Source organism: Stegostoma tigrinum, chromosome 20, assembly GCF_030684315.1.
Source record: "Stegostoma tigrinum isolate sSteTig4 chromosome 20, sSteTig4.hap1, whole genome shotgun sequence".
NCBI classification, from domain to species: domain Eukaryota; kingdom Metazoa; phylum Chordata; class Chondrichthyes; order Orectolobiformes; family Stegostomatidae; genus Stegostoma; species Stegostoma tigrinum.
In genome coordinates, this window is record NC_081373.1 from 42,917,895 (window position 1) to 42,933,390 (window position 15,496).

The following is a 15,496-nucleotide window of genomic DNA, read 5'->3' on the forward strand; positions in this document are numbered from 1 at the left end:
CCCTTTGACACTCTCTTGACCATCCTGCACCCTCCATCTTTTTCTTCCTTCTCTCGACTCTTCAAGCTCCTGTCCCACCAACGCTGTGGTTGTCCCTTTCCCTCTGTACCCCTACTGGGGGCCTGGTTATGAATGAAGTGTCACGCTGTCTGGGAAGTGCCTGATAATTATTGCGTTTACCTGGGAGAAGTGGCACTTGAATTCAAGTAGAAGGCGCTGGAGAAATCCAAAAGGCCTGCTCACCTCTACAGAGAGAGAAAAACTGAGTGGGCTGAATGACCAACTGCTCTACTTTTCTCATTGATCTGTTTTTTTCACATCATAATCACTAGCTCTGTTATATTTCAGGTTTCTTTGGCTTTGATTTATTGCTCTTGTTTTTCTCTTTCTTTCTAATTTCAGGTAGTTGCTATTCATCATTCTGCCAGTCATACCACCTTTTTTGACAGATTTTTGCGGCTGTATTTGCCCAGTTACCACATTCTTTGACCCTTCAATTATTTAATCATTCCACTGGTGATAATCATTCAGCATGGAAACCGACCCTTTACTCCAACCAGTCATGCTGACATGTTCTGGAACTGAACTAGTCCCAACTACCTGTGCTTGGCCATATCCCTTAAAACCTAAATAAAAACCAAAAGAACTGTAGATGCTGTGAATCAGAGGCAAAAACAAAGTTGCTGGAAAAGCTCAGCAGGTCTGGCAGCATCTGTGAAGGCAAAAAACAGTTAATGTTTTGGGTCCGGTGGCCATTCCTCAGAACCGGAACCGAAAGTTAACTCTCTTTTTTTTTTCCTTCTCAGATGCTGCCAGTCCTGCTGAGCTTTTCCAGCAACTTTTGTTTTTGTTCCTTCAAACATTTCCTTTTCATGTACTTCTCAAAATGTCTTTTTAAAGCATTGCACCTGCATCTGCCACTTTCTCTAGCAGTTCTTTTTAGGAGTAACTCTTTTTAGTCTAATGTCCTTTTTTAAACCTCTCACTTTAAAATAAGCCCCCTAGTTTTGTACACCCCCAACGTAGGGAAAAGATGCTGCTATTCACTTTCTCTACACTCCTCATGATTTTATAAACTTCTAATAAGGTCACCCCTCTGTCTCACGCTCCAGTGGGGTGGTAAAAGAAGATTTCCAGTCTACTTTTATATCTCAAACCTTGCATTCCTGACAACATCCTAGTAAATATCATCTGAAATCTCTCCAGTTTAATAATATCCTTCCTACAGGAGGGTGACCAGAACTGTTAAAATAGGCAGGCCTAAAATGGACAGCCCAAAAAACAGTAGTGTAATCAGAGATAGTAGGAACTGCAGATGCTGGGGAATCTGAGATAACAAGGTGTAGAGCTGGCTGAACATAGCAGACTGATCAGAAGGGTCTTTTTCTGAAGAAGGGCCGAGGCCCGAAACGTCAGCTTTCCTGCTCCTCTGAAGCTGCTTGGCCTGCTGTGTTCATCCAGCTCTGCACCTTATTTCTTAATGTTAATCAGCTGTTGATGTGGAGTGGAAGCAAACAGGAGAGGTCGTGCGTTGCTAAATTTGTTCAGTTTTTATTCCTGGAATACTGGAAGAAGAGCAAAACCATTTGATCCTGATATTTTGAGGAGATCCTGGGAGAATACTAGGCTTTTCTGTTTTTCTTTTTTGTAAAAACAAAAGGACAGGTGAATGTTTGGAGGAATTGAAAACAATAAATGTTAAAGGAGGAGGAAAAAAAACTGGAAAATGGCTTCAGATCAAACAAAAGGGGATCAAAATTCCCAGGTGAACCTGTGAAAGATAAAATTTGGACTGGTTTGTGATGTTCAGCACATGCAAGCACTAAAACAGCAAGATGGGATCCCTCCCTGATGGGATCCTGGTGGTGAAAGTTCGATTAATAATGTTGGAAATTACAGGCAGGGTAAATGTTGAAGGGCTCTTTCAGGATGGATAGGTGATCTTGTATTATTTGTTGTGTGTGTGTGTTTCAGGACCCTGAAGCAAACCTGCAATGATGTCAGAGTTGCACATCACGTGGTAGAAATACCACAGTGTGGGTGGAGTTAGACACTCTGGAAGACTCGCATAAGCATATGGACATGGACATGAACACTTGAAAGAGTTGGTTCTTCATAAAGCAATATAAGTCAGAGTTTGATTATATCTGTGATTACTAGGTACAGCAATATTTAGTATCAGTGCTTCATAAATCAAATTTCTTCAGGCTTAGACTTTGAAATCAAGTCTTGATTTTGTCTTCTCCTTGGCCAGTCTGTCTCCAAAGCAAATTTGTGGTGTGGTATTGAACCCACATGCCTAAAGAATGTTAACAATATGTTAGCTGATCTTATTTGTTAGTTTATAGAAGCTCTCATTGTGCTGCTGATTGGGAAATAAAGAACCCCCAAGGCAGGAATTAAGTTACCTGCCATTCTAGTCATCAATTTGACCTTGCACGTTGTATTGATTTTTTTTTTATATGCTTGAGATTTAACTTCCAAAGGAACCAACCAGATTACAATCATTTTTGTATGGCATTCATTATTCTTAATGGTACCTTTCAATTTTTCTAGACTTATTGCCATAAAATGAAATGTTGCAGGCATAGAATATTTGATCTATTGTTTTAAAGGTTTTGGAGGGTTCTGTTGGAATGGGAACACTAGTGCATTATGTTCTGTAAATACTGCTTCCCATAGCAACAGTCCACAACATATTCTGACTCCCTATAGTAGGCTGCAGTTCGCACGGCAATAATCGCAAATCAGAAGACTCATCCAGCTGTGTTCTGTAATAACTTGTCACAGCAAATTCATCAATATCACCGAGGCTGGAGCTTATTCACTGGTTGATTTGTTACTGTGACAACACTCCATTCATCATGATCCACTCTAGCAGTGTGCAAGAAACTGGCTATCACCCAGTGCCCCCTCTCTCTGCCAAATTTTACGGCCCTCGTTCGAGAGATAAACACCAACTTTTTAAAAAGAATCACTGTCCACACAACTCAGCATTTCTTAAGTTACTATTTGTAGAATGAGCTACTCTCTACTGAATGACTGCCAGTGAAGATCTTAAATTGTCAATGTAACTTGCTGAGTAGTATGCAAGATATTAGCACATTTAAAATGTTTGTGCAGTATTTTAAACTGACTATTTACAATGACAATGAGCACAAAAGCAAAGAGATTAGTGACTCAGATCTTGAAACATCCTCCTTTTTATATAGTACATATAAACAATTGTGGTGATCACAGGCCAATCCTCTGGGAAGTCCAAGCCAAGTGAGGTGTAGCTGAGATTGAGGAGAGAAGTGAATTAGGCTGGTGCATGAAGCCAGGCCCCACTTTAAAACATACAACAAACTGTCAAGTTTTCTATTGCTTCAGGTTACTGATTGGTTACCGCTACTGCCCCTACACTTGTGAAAGGTTGACCCAGTGTGGTCTTATGGGTTCTGGAAGATGATGCTTACCTATAGTCAGAGTCTTGCTGTCTAGTCAGGCCGGGTTAGCTAATTGTTACATTGGCACATGAAGGTGATGTGTAAATCTGAATCGGGCAATAGTTCCTGAGGAATCATTGGACTCAAAACATGAACTTCACGAGAAGGAGGGGGAATAAAGAAACTGAGACAGACTTTGATTGACAGATTGTAAACCAGTCTGTTTAGTGCTCTCCTTTTTCTGTTCCTGATTTCCAGCATCTGCAGTTCTTTGTTTTATTACATTGACCTGTTCTCTAGTTGGTTCCTTAATACAATGATCCAGAAACCCATCAAGTAAATGTTCCAGGAATTCCTCTACAGAATGGTTACTGACTGGATTTGCCCAATTCATGTGCAGATTAAAGTAGCCCATAATTACAGCTGTACTTGTATCGTTTTGTTTAATGCCTTCCCCCAACAATCCCACTACACTTTTTTTGGGATCTTCATACTACCCCCCCCATTTATAATTTTCTGTCCGGTCCATGTTTCTCAGCCCGACCTACACAGGTTTCATTCACTTGATCTAATATCCTTCCAATATTACAATTAATTTCCTGTATAACCAGCAATGCTATTTTGTGATGACAAGGTGTAGAGCTGGACGAACAGAGCAGTCCAAGCAGCATCAGAGGAGCAGTCAGGCTGACGTTTCGGGCCTAGACTCTTGTGTTACCCTTTTTTTTATTCTGAAGAAAGGTCTAGGCCCAAAACGTTAGCTGTTGTGCTCCTAAGATGCTGCTTAGCCTGCTGTGTTCATCCAGCTCTACACCTTGTTATCTCAGATTCTCCAGCATCTGCCGTTCCTACTATCTCTGAATGTCTTTCCTTTTATGTCTGTCTTTCCTAAAAACTGAATACTTCTGGATATTCTGTCCAATCCCTGTCACCCTGCAGACGCTGTGTAATCCCAACAATATCACTCCCAGTTATGTTTACTTGCATGACTGGTTCATCTACTTCATTGCAAATGATCCATGCAGTAAGACAGTAGGTCTTCATTGTATTTTTAGTCCTATGTGTCATTATTTTGTACTCTGGCACTTTTTTGTCTTCATTTCTTGCTGTTTGTTTCCTCTCCTCCATCTCCTTGTTTACATTTCCACCCCCTGCCATTTTAATGTAATTTAAACTCTTCCCCAGTGGGACATAAATTTCAGTCATGTCTCTCCCCACCTCCAGAACTAGTCCCAAATCTCAGGAATCTGAACCTGCTCATGCAATCTCTCCAGCTATATATTAGTCTGTATCTTGTTATTTCTACTGACTAGCATTATTGCCCTTCACAACCCTTCTTGTTACTGATGTTTTGTCTGGTAGCCCCTTAGCTTTGAGTTTAATTCTTTTCAGAAGAATGAAGTTTGAAGTACTTTGTTTTGACATAGGGCAAGTGATGATTTAAAAAAAAAACACGTTCTATGTTTATCATCAAGTTCTGTTTTTGAGACCTGGTTATAGCCACATCTCATTTGTCATTTCAGTCAAGTACCCCACTGACAGATTAAGACATCTTTATTTGTACAGTTTTATAATGTGTGGGCATACGTGATGTGAAACTATGGATCAGATCAGAACAGTTGCGGACAACTTTTCATTGATATCTGGGTTCAATCTACATTTGTGAAGTTGTTGCTAGATGTTTTGAAAGCTTTTTGACCTTTTTTGGCAGGTATTTGAAATGAAATGGTTAACATTCACGTTTCTAGTGATCTGTCATTTTATGTTAAAAATCTTCAAGCATTTGCAATTTGAAACTGTACTCCAATCTGATTGCCACGTGCACATGTTTCAACATTAAAGCACAAAATAGAAAGTACTAAATGACTATAGTCTGTCTCTTTTGTGTAGACCAAATGTAAAAGCAGAGGATTATTGATTTTGGGTAGACTTCGTTCTGTCTAAAGAGAGATCTCTTTTAACCTGACTATCTTATTGTCGTTCATATTCCAATAATGCCTTTGTCATTGTATTTCAAATGTGTCATGCTGTTGCCTTGGGGATGAGTTTTCTTGGGACATATCTGACCTTGTTCTGACTGGGCATTCCCATGTTGCTGAATTGTGATCTGGATTCCTTGGTAACCTTCTTCCAGTAATCTCTGGGATCTAATAGTAGTGAGGCAGCCATAGCAACCCTAATACTGCTATCTAAACTTAAAAAAAAGTGATTCCTGGTTGTGCTGAGTTAAATGATTTAAGAGGGCCAGATGCAATTCCCAGAAAGCGAAAACAAACTGCATTTTTTAATAATCATTACAACTTGTCATGGCAACGTGTCTGGGGAATGTTCTGGAAGTTTAATCCATTACAACCCTTGGGTGTCAATGAAGTTGCAAGCTCCTTTTGAAAAAGATCAAACCTTCACCAGGGGAAAGCAAAGGAGCCCAGAGCTGATCCATTGCCTTTTCAATGTGGCCTGTTTGCTCCATTGGGTGCAGTAGGTCTGACTAAGATGATCTTCAGGGTCTTGTTGATTCGTTTATCTTTGCTTGTGCTTCAGGCAGGGCTGGTACAACTAATGCATCAATTTGCAGGCATAATGTGCCATCCTGGCCATGCGAGTGACCATCCCCAGAGTTGGCATGTGTTTGTGACCTCGGACAAAGGTGAATGAATATTCCATCCTCGCTTCCACCTGTGAACTGAATCCTGATGAAAGGCAACTTTGTTAACTAAATGATGAAGCATGTCAAAGTGCTTTGGTACAGAGTGATCTGGATATCCTTCTGCATCATTCTCAAAATTAGTATGTCAGCATGGTAGGTAACAAGGAGGAAAATGGGACTTTTTTGCTAAAGGAATAGCGTGTCAAAGTAGGGAGGTGTTGCTGCAACTGTTCAAGGCATTAGTGAGACCACATTGTAGACAGTTTGCACCTTGTATCTGAGGAATGTACTTGTTTTGTAAGCCGTTCAGAGGAGGTTCATTAGGTTGATTCCAGAGGTGAAAAGCATGCTTTGTGAAGAGATTGAGCCATTTAGGCCCATACTCCCTGGAGTTTAGAAGAATGAGAGGAGATCTGTTTGAGGTGTGGAAGATCCTAAAAAGAATTGATGAATTAGATGTAAAAAGGATGTTTGCTCTTGAGGGGCAATCTAGAATAAGAGGTTTTAGGATGAGCGCTAGTTAATTTTAAAATTATGGGGAATTTTCTTCTGAAGGTCATGGATCTGTGAAATTTGCCACCTCAGTGTGGTGGATGCTGGAACATGGAGTAAATTTAAGAGATGGGCAGATGTTTAATTTAGTAATGGGTTGATAGCTTAGAGCAGGCAGTAAAGTGGAGCTGAAATCAGCTATGAATGACAGAGCAAGCTTTAGGGATTAATTTGCCTAAACCTATGCCTGTTCTTATGAATTTGAACTTGAATATCTAAGCCTTTTGACTCTTTTCAAAATGCAGTCAGCACCCTATCCTCACCATTGGTTTAAGTACTCTCTTGTGCATTTTTTTTGATGTTACTGAACTATTTTTAAAGTCTAGTTTTGTTCTACTGTGGATTCTTGTCCCATTTTAATTAATTAGTTCAGAACTTTGCCAGTAGCTTTTTGAGAATCTAAAATATCACCGCTATCACTGATATAGTGTGCCCATTAAAGTAGATAATTGGTAAATTAAAATGTATTTAAGTAGCCTGGTTCTTGTATAGAAGCAATTGCCATGGTAGAATACAAATGTGAGATTGTTAGTTTGTTGTACACTTTTCCATGTAACTGCTGTACACAGACATCCCAATCCATTGGGACTCCCTGATGTAATCTGGGAAGTGCCTTTCCATGGTGAAGTTTCATTGGAAAATATTAAATGCACCTTTTGGCATTTTCCAGTCTACTTTTGAGTCAAACAGTCTGCTCAATTTGACTGCTAATGGTTGTAATCTACTTTTGTGTGAGTGTGTTAGATATACTCTTTGTTTCACCAGTACTGAAATAAGGTTAGTGTGTTCCAGTGTTTTGCTGAGGCAATGTACTGGATACGCTTAGGCAGCATAAAAATAATTTGAAAATATTGCTGTAAAATTGCCTTTGGGGCAATATGAGATTCCCCATTTCCTTTTGAAATACAGCCTCTCTGATGGAACACTGTTTCTTTGTTTCTGTTCCAAAGAAAGAGAAAGCGATAGCTGAAGTGTTGTAGACAGTTCTGGGCCTGCTTCTGGAAGGACCTTTTTGATGTTTCAGAGGAGGTTCACCACTCTGTAAGCGAGAGTCCTCTACAGTGAAGAGAAGTTGGAAAAGTGAGGGTGGTTTGCCTCGGAGTAGAGAATGTTAAGAGCTTGCTGAATAGTGGTTTTCAAGAGAAGATTTAATTAGCTGGAAAATGATTAATCTCTTGATCAATAAACAGATTCTACAACTCAAGAATTGACTAAAAATGTAGAGGGGAGTTGAGTATTTTCTTTAGAGCATTTTTGAAAGCTCTGTCTTGGAAACTGGTTCCATTAATACATTTAAAAAGGGACTGAACAGACATTTGAATGAGAGCCCTACAAAAATTTAACTTTTTTAAAGATGTGTGTACAGGACTAAGCATGACTGCTCCTACAAAGGGCTAGTATAGATAGAGGGGCCGTATGGCTTCCTTCTAAATTTTGCAAACTGAAATGTAAACCTAGCAATTGTTTTCTGTAGGGAATTCTGAGTACGTTTATATGAATGTGGACGTAGAATCCTAGAAATCCATGCTATTTCTCCCACAAATAATCTGGCCAATGGCAGGACAGGCTGGATTGGCTGGACTTGTATTTGGTGAAATTGAAAGGAATGAGTGGGGATCTCATAGAAACATATAAACATACACCAACTTTATCGTCATTATCAGGGGAGATAAGAGATTGAAAAGGAAAGCACTGTATAAATAATACTATACCCATACTATTTTAGGATTCTGATTTGTCTTCATGATCTGATGTGGATGCTGTGGTAGGTATTTTACATTCGGGGTATCTGCTACTGTTGAGACAATGTTTAAATCTGGCTCCCTAACAAGAACGCGATGCATCGGATGGAATGATTTTCTGAAGATTTTCATTTTCTGAAGAAGGGCCCAGACCCGAAACATCAGCTTGCCTGCTCCTCTGATGCTGCTTGGCCTGCAGTGTTCCTCCAGCTCTACAACTTGTTATCTCAGATTCTCCAGCATCTGCAGTTCCTACTATCTCTGGAAAGATTCAATCTTTGTTTGTAATTAGCAGTAGCTGTTAAAAAACACATGTTCCTCAATTTTAAATTAACTAGCGCTCATCCTAAAACTTTGTGTTCTAGATTGCTCCACAAGAGGAAACATCTTTTCTACATCTAATTCATCAATATGTCTGTACTAATACTGAACGATTCTGTTGGACTGCTGCATGCTTGCCCCAGCATGTCATGCTGCAAGTGGCTGAGGTAAGATGGAGCCTGAAACCTTTACACCATTGGCTCTCGTGCCATGGTATGGTGATTATTAGCTGCATACTAGCTGCAAGATGAAATATTGATATAAGTCCCAATTGTGGCTGAATAATGCACTTCAGCTATCAGTTCTGAGTTTCATAGAGGGGTGTTTCTCTACAAAGTCTAGTCTGTTTGTTTACAACATCTTACCAAACCAGCCTCACTAATCACCTACACTCCATCATTCACGCAAACAGTTATACTGGGTCTTAGTGATGCCACACCTTGACTATTGTGCGCAGTTTTAGTCTCCTAATCTGAGGAAGGGAATTCCTGTTATTCAGGAAGTCTAGCTAAGGTTCACCAGACTGGTTCCTGGGATGGCGGGACAGACTAGATTGGCTGGACTTGTATTTGGTGAAATTGAAAGGAATGAGTGGGGATCTCATAGAAACATATAAAATACTGATGGGACTAGACAGGCTCAATTTGTAGGAAGGATGTTCTCAATATTTGCAAAAACATAACAAGGTGTCACAGTCTAAGAATAAGGGTAAGCCATTCATAACTGAGATGAGGAAGAATTTTTTCACTCAGTTGTGAACTTGTGAATTCTCTTCCACAGGAAGCAGTTGGGGGCAGTTCATTAAATACATTCAAGGGGGAGTTGAATGTGTCCCTTGTCACTAAAGGGATCAAGAGGTGTGGGGAGAGGGCGGAAATGGGGTACTGAGATTGTGCGATCAGCCATGATCCTATTGAATAGTGGTGCATGCTTGAAGGGCCAAACGGCCTACTCCTGCACCTGTTTAAATGTTTCTATCATCCACATCTAGAAGATAATCAGTTGCCATTTCCACCACCTCCAGTAAGATGCCACCACTAGACATGTTTCCCTCCCCTCCCATTGTCTGCCATCTGCAGCAACTGTTCTCTGTCTCTGTCTCCTCCTCTTCGATCCCAACACCACCACCCCACCTGCTACAGCACCTTCTCCTGCAATCGTTGAAGGTCTAACACCTGCCCACTTACCTCCTCCCTCCCCAGTATCCAATGGCCCAAACACATCTTCCAGGTGAAGCAGTGCTTTATCTGCACTTCCCACAATCTAGTCTACTGCATTCGCTGTTAACGATGTTGATGAAACCAAGCATAGGCTGAAGTACTGCTGTACAAAACACCTACATTCGGCCCACAAAAATGACCCTGAGCTTCCAGTTGCCTGCCATTTCAACACACCACCCTGTTCCCTGGCCAACATCTATCTCTGCCTGGGGCTTGCTGTAGCGCTCACTCTCCTATCCCCACCTATTGTTTACTCCCTGCCCCACACCCTATCTTCATAAAGAGAGTTTATTTAGCGAACATTCGTTCTGAGGAAGGGTCACCAGACCCAAAATGATTTTTCTTCTCAAATGCTGCTTGACCTGCTGAGTTTTGTCCAGCAATTCGTTCTTGTTTCTGATTTATAGCATCCGCAGTTCTTTTGGGTTTTTACCAGATCATGCCAGCCTAGAGTGGGGTACTATCTGGTGCAGTGTGTACTTCCTAAGAATGCACAACAATATGGGGGGAAAAAATCAAGTCCAGTCAAATGCCATCATCTTCTCTTCAACACCTCTACCCACTCGGCCCTTGTGACTATATCCACCTCTAACAAAGGCTTATGCCGTTCCGCGCGCGCTGTTAGCTGCAAAATCATCCCCTCTCACCCATTCCAACCCTGGCTGAGTACCCTATATGCCCTCTGCTTATTCACTAAGGGCTCCTCTGCACCTGTACCAACTGTAATAGTTGTTCATCTACTCTCCTCTGTCATATTAGCTGCCTCCTTCTCATTCCTGGAGGAAAACTGCCCCCAGAAGGGCAGAAAAAGTCAAGACGGATGGTAAGCTCCTCACATTCTGCTCCTCACCCCTCAGGCAGAGAGCATCAGGACTCTGTCTGTCTGTCCTGAGCTGCTGACCGACTTGTATCTGAACCCCTGGGGTCACCGTTGACTTGCTGAGCTAGTAGCCCCTGAGTGAAGACTAAAGCCTTTGGTATGACTGAGGGCTACTGACAATCTTGGCCAACTTCCTGAATCTGTGTCAGTCTGCACAAAATGATCCCCGTGACAGTGCAGTGAGCCTATTATCTCTGGCTGGGGGGGACATGGTGCAAAAAGGTAAGGCAAGCGGTGTTGACAATATCTAGTAAGGCTCTGAGTGAGCCAGCACTGACAGTGTGGTCCTGTCCATGAGCTGGGTACTAACCCCTGAGCATGTACTGACCGATTGAGAGTTGCTGGTGCAGCTCGAGATGCAGAAGCATCTTGTGTAAGTAGATTGGGTGTGTGCCATGAGGGTTCTTGCAGACCGACACACAGCAGATATCAGTGTCTGGATGCAGGGTGCACGTGGTTGGTGCCCATGAGGTGTGTACTGAGATGGTGTTGCCTGGTGGAGGTCCTCCTTGCAGCAGGCAGTGAGCTGCGATCTCAACGTGCCCCTGCATGACTTTCATGTCGAAACTTCTCAGTATCTGGTTTGCCTGGCTGGTTTGGTCAGATTGGAAGCCGCGAGTCACCGAGTTGAGATGTGTTGCTAATAAGGCATTTAACTAGAAATAATCCTCTTTGTAGACAACTTGCTGATTTTAGAATCTCCCCTCAACACCTGGAAGTTCATTTAAAAGATGTCCTGTTTCCAATTGTTGACAAAGGTCTCAGTAAAATTTCTGTTGTTGTGATTCTGCCAACGTCACACATCATTCAGGCCCCTGTAGGATTCCGCCCAAAGTCTGTGTTCTTGCTGTTATGGCCCTCTGAATTTGCCTCATTTGTACACGTCCTTCATATGCTGTTTTCACTGACAAAATGTTTTGTTGATAAATTTTCCCAATGGCTGCAGGTATTTTCATGGAGTTGCAGTGCTCTAAAGGAATTTGGCACAGTTCAATCCAGACACTACAGGAAGTTGGTGCGCTGTGGGAATGGTGGCTGTGCCATCTTTAAAATATTGGGCTGGAGAGGTGGAAACTGGATGATCTCAAAATGTTCTTAACAAATTGTCATCTGAATGGTCAGATATTCAGTTGTCACCTGCGTTGAATCTCAGTCTACCAAATTTGTTGATCAAGCAAGGTGAATTTTTTCCGTTTTCAGCTGCATTCTAGTTTTCAACACTAGTTGTATTAAGTGAGCTGTATTTTTGAGAGTGTGTGGCCGACTTTTTTTCATAACACTCTATTTCACAGTTCTGCCACTATGCCGTTTTATTTGTTAGTGATGTGAGTTTGTGGTGTTGAATTCTTGTGACTTTGTGGATTTTGAGTCCAGAAGCGAACAGAGGGATCTTGTCTTGCAAAACCCTGCATCTTGTCACTCTTGTGGAGCATGGGCAGTGGCATTGGACCAGCTTTAAAGTGTCAAATCTGTATAATTTTTGGAGGAGATTGATGTCCCTTTAATGCATCTTTGCAAAGAAAGCAGTTGTACAAGTCTCTTAATAAACACTTCTTCATGAATTTTAATAAATTCCATTGTAGCACCTGAGAGAAAGTCAAAACACAGTTGTTCTTTTTTAAAAAAAATTCTGGTCAAGAAGATTTGCAAACTTAGAAGATTTAAGACTTTTTAAAAGTTGTGTTAATGTTTTGACCAAGTTAAATGAATTATCAATCACTGAATTGATAACAGTAAAAGCTTTGAATACCAAAGCAGTGTTTGTGATAACAGCTATTATTAAATAATTGTTGTTTTTTGTGCTAATTATCTCCAGAGTGTCTTGTCATCCATCTGGCTGCTGCTATGTTCTGTTCTCATATCAGTGACCTTGTTCACTCATGCAACCCTATCTGCTTGCTCTTCTGATATTTCTATTCTACATTAATCAACTTTCTACAGAACACACACCCTCACTGTGTGCACCACTTCCAGTCCACTTGAAACACAATGATTGGATTGTTACATCTTGTTCTTTTCCACGCTCAGTGTGGCATTGACAATCCTGTGCTTTAAATCATTCAAAAGTCTGCTTGCTGGTTAAAGTAACAGTTATCGCTTATTTCCCTTTTGTAGTGCTCCAATTATTTGCGCGCTTGGGTCAAGGAATATTCACTTTTTTTCCTCTCTTTAATTCCTGAGCATTCCTATCTTGCTGCAATGCCAAGAAATTCAGTCCCCAAGCTAAATTCGAGACCCAATGTATTTTGATTGGGTTTTGACCTTTTTTGTCCCCAGGTTGATCAATTCAGGTGGTTTTGGTTGGGGGTTGGGAGGGGGGAAATGGAGGACAAGGTGGAGCGGAGATGTCATCTTCCTCTAGAGGCATAGGTAATGGAAATAGGGTGGTAGACCACAAAAGGAACATTTGTTTCAGCACGTTGGTAAGCGCAGAACTCCTACCATGGGATCAAACTGTGGTGTCCGTTTTGGGTAGTATAACGTGTATAAAGGCCTCTAAGCCACAAATACTGAAAGAGGAGGGCAAATCAGCAGTGGCTAATGATTGCATCATGTCAAAGGAAGTGGCTTATAAGGATGGTAGCACAAGTGGCACACCTGAGGATTTGGGGACAATTTTGAACTCGGCAAAGGAAAACCAGGAAACTGGTTTAAGAATGGAAAGAGATTTGTGAATGTAAGCCAGAGTGAAACACAAACTGTTAAAGCTTCTTTTGGGTGTGTGAAAGAGGAAAGATGAGCAAAGGCAAATGTGGGCCTGTTATTGGTGTGGACAGGATAACTTATAGCACGGAATATTGGAGAAAGTTAAAGAATTACCATGTGTTAGTCTGAACAAAAGGTTGAAGAGAGTCTCCTAGAACTATGAGGTACTTGTGAGACTGAGGAACTAAATTAACCAATAGTGAAGAGAGTACTTAAACATTACTAGATTGAAAGCAGATAAATAATCTGGACCAGATGTGCTGTGTTGAGGTGAGTATGGAGAAAGTTAATGCATTGGTGGCTTTTTAAAATTTTTTTATAGATTCTGGAGGGTTTCTGGCAGTCTGGAAAGTAGGATATGTAACTCAACTGTTTTGAAGATTAGACTAGCTATCTGGTATCATGACCGTCTCTGGTCTTCCAGGCAGACTACAAATTTGTTCTTCAGCAGCCCTTTGACCAGGACCTCCAGACCTCTGGAGGATCACAGCACCATTTTCCGCGTCTGTGCCAAATTCTGACCAAACACCCATTCCTGCGCAGGGCAGCTTTGGATTTCCAGTGCTTGTGTGGGCACACCATAAGCTTTTCAAACTATGACATGAGCTAGTGATGGGCTTTTGGTAGGTATTCGTTGAGCTTCAGTTCTTCCAGGAAACAACTTGACACCAGCAAAAAAGTCAAATTAAGCCCAAAGTTCCAAAGTTGCTAGTAGAATATTAATGCTGATGTGAGACTTATTACAAATATTATTTCACTTCTGCCTCATTGAACAAATTGCACTACCATTTCCCCTAAAGGGCCCCTAGCACTGTTGCAAATTTACTAAGTACAGCACTGTACTATGAATGTGAGGTTACTGCTCATTAGGGAGCATGCATCTCCTAGTAAATACTATATAAAGACGTTAAGGGGAGGTGCTTTGAAATTAAATGAGAATGTGTGGGGCTTGGACTAGGGTGCTGCTGGTGTGATGATCACATCTTTAAGTGAAAAGGGACTGGATTTGCATTTCCGTGATTCAATCCTGCTACTCCCATCATTGAGAAAGTGATCTAGGTTAATGAAGTATTATTAAGCCAAGAAACTCTGAATTATTCAGCATGCTTCGCTGTAATTTACAATGTGGCATTTATTGGTCCATTTAGACCACCCAGCTGCACTGCAATGTAAAGCAAGCCTCCAGACAGACTACTTCCTAGGTCAATGAGCCAACAGGAGTTAACAGCCTTTCGACACAAGGCGATGTGATATCAGTCCTTTTTAGCACTGATTTTTAACCAAAAATGAAGTAAGTTAATTGTTACAGAGAAATTAACCTTTCAAAAATCAACCATGAAAGGTTCTTAAAGCCTTGTGCCCCCTTAGAAACAATTTCTACCAATTCCATTTCTTCTGTCTTGTTTCGAAACAGCTTTTTAGATTTCCTGAGTAAATGATTATACATCTTTTCAGGATGTCATGCAATTGAAGTAAACTTGAACAGATTCCAAATTTTGGAAGACGAGATGAAGTGTTCAGCACGTGCTGTTTCTCTTCTCCAAACTTTTAAAACAGCAGCCAGGATGGAAAAGCAAATGAATCAGTCAGCTGTTCCTAAATCAGGATGACTGAAGAAAATTCAAAGCATCTTGTAACTGGTTTGCACCAATTCATTCAATTTGAAGATTTGGCTGAATAACTCATTCCAAAGTTATGAATGCAGCCAGCAACACTATCTCTTGCAGGAAAATTTTGATTCCACTGAATAGATTCTGGCACATGTTTCTTCATTTGGGAGGAAAGCAAAGATAAAGAAAACAAGACACTATACTAATAATTTAAACCAGTGCTTGTCAGATACCCAGCACGTTATTTCTTTCATGCTAAGACCGGCAAAAGCGGCAATGTAAACGGTAGGTGCATCCCTTTCAACACAAACATGGTCGATTTGATCATCTCTAAGTACAATAATGGCTGGTCAGTGTGTAAATATTTCCTGCAGTTTCTAAAATCCAATC

The 15,496-nt window shown here is 41.0% G+C and overlaps 1 protein-coding gene across 2 annotated transcripts in view; it reads left to right on the forward strand.

The window, feature by feature from the left end:
• Positions 1–15,496, forward strand: part of plce1 (phospholipase C, epsilon 1) — a 363,575-nt gene that overhangs the window by 20,675 nt on the left and 327,404 nt on the right. The window lies entirely within an intron of this gene.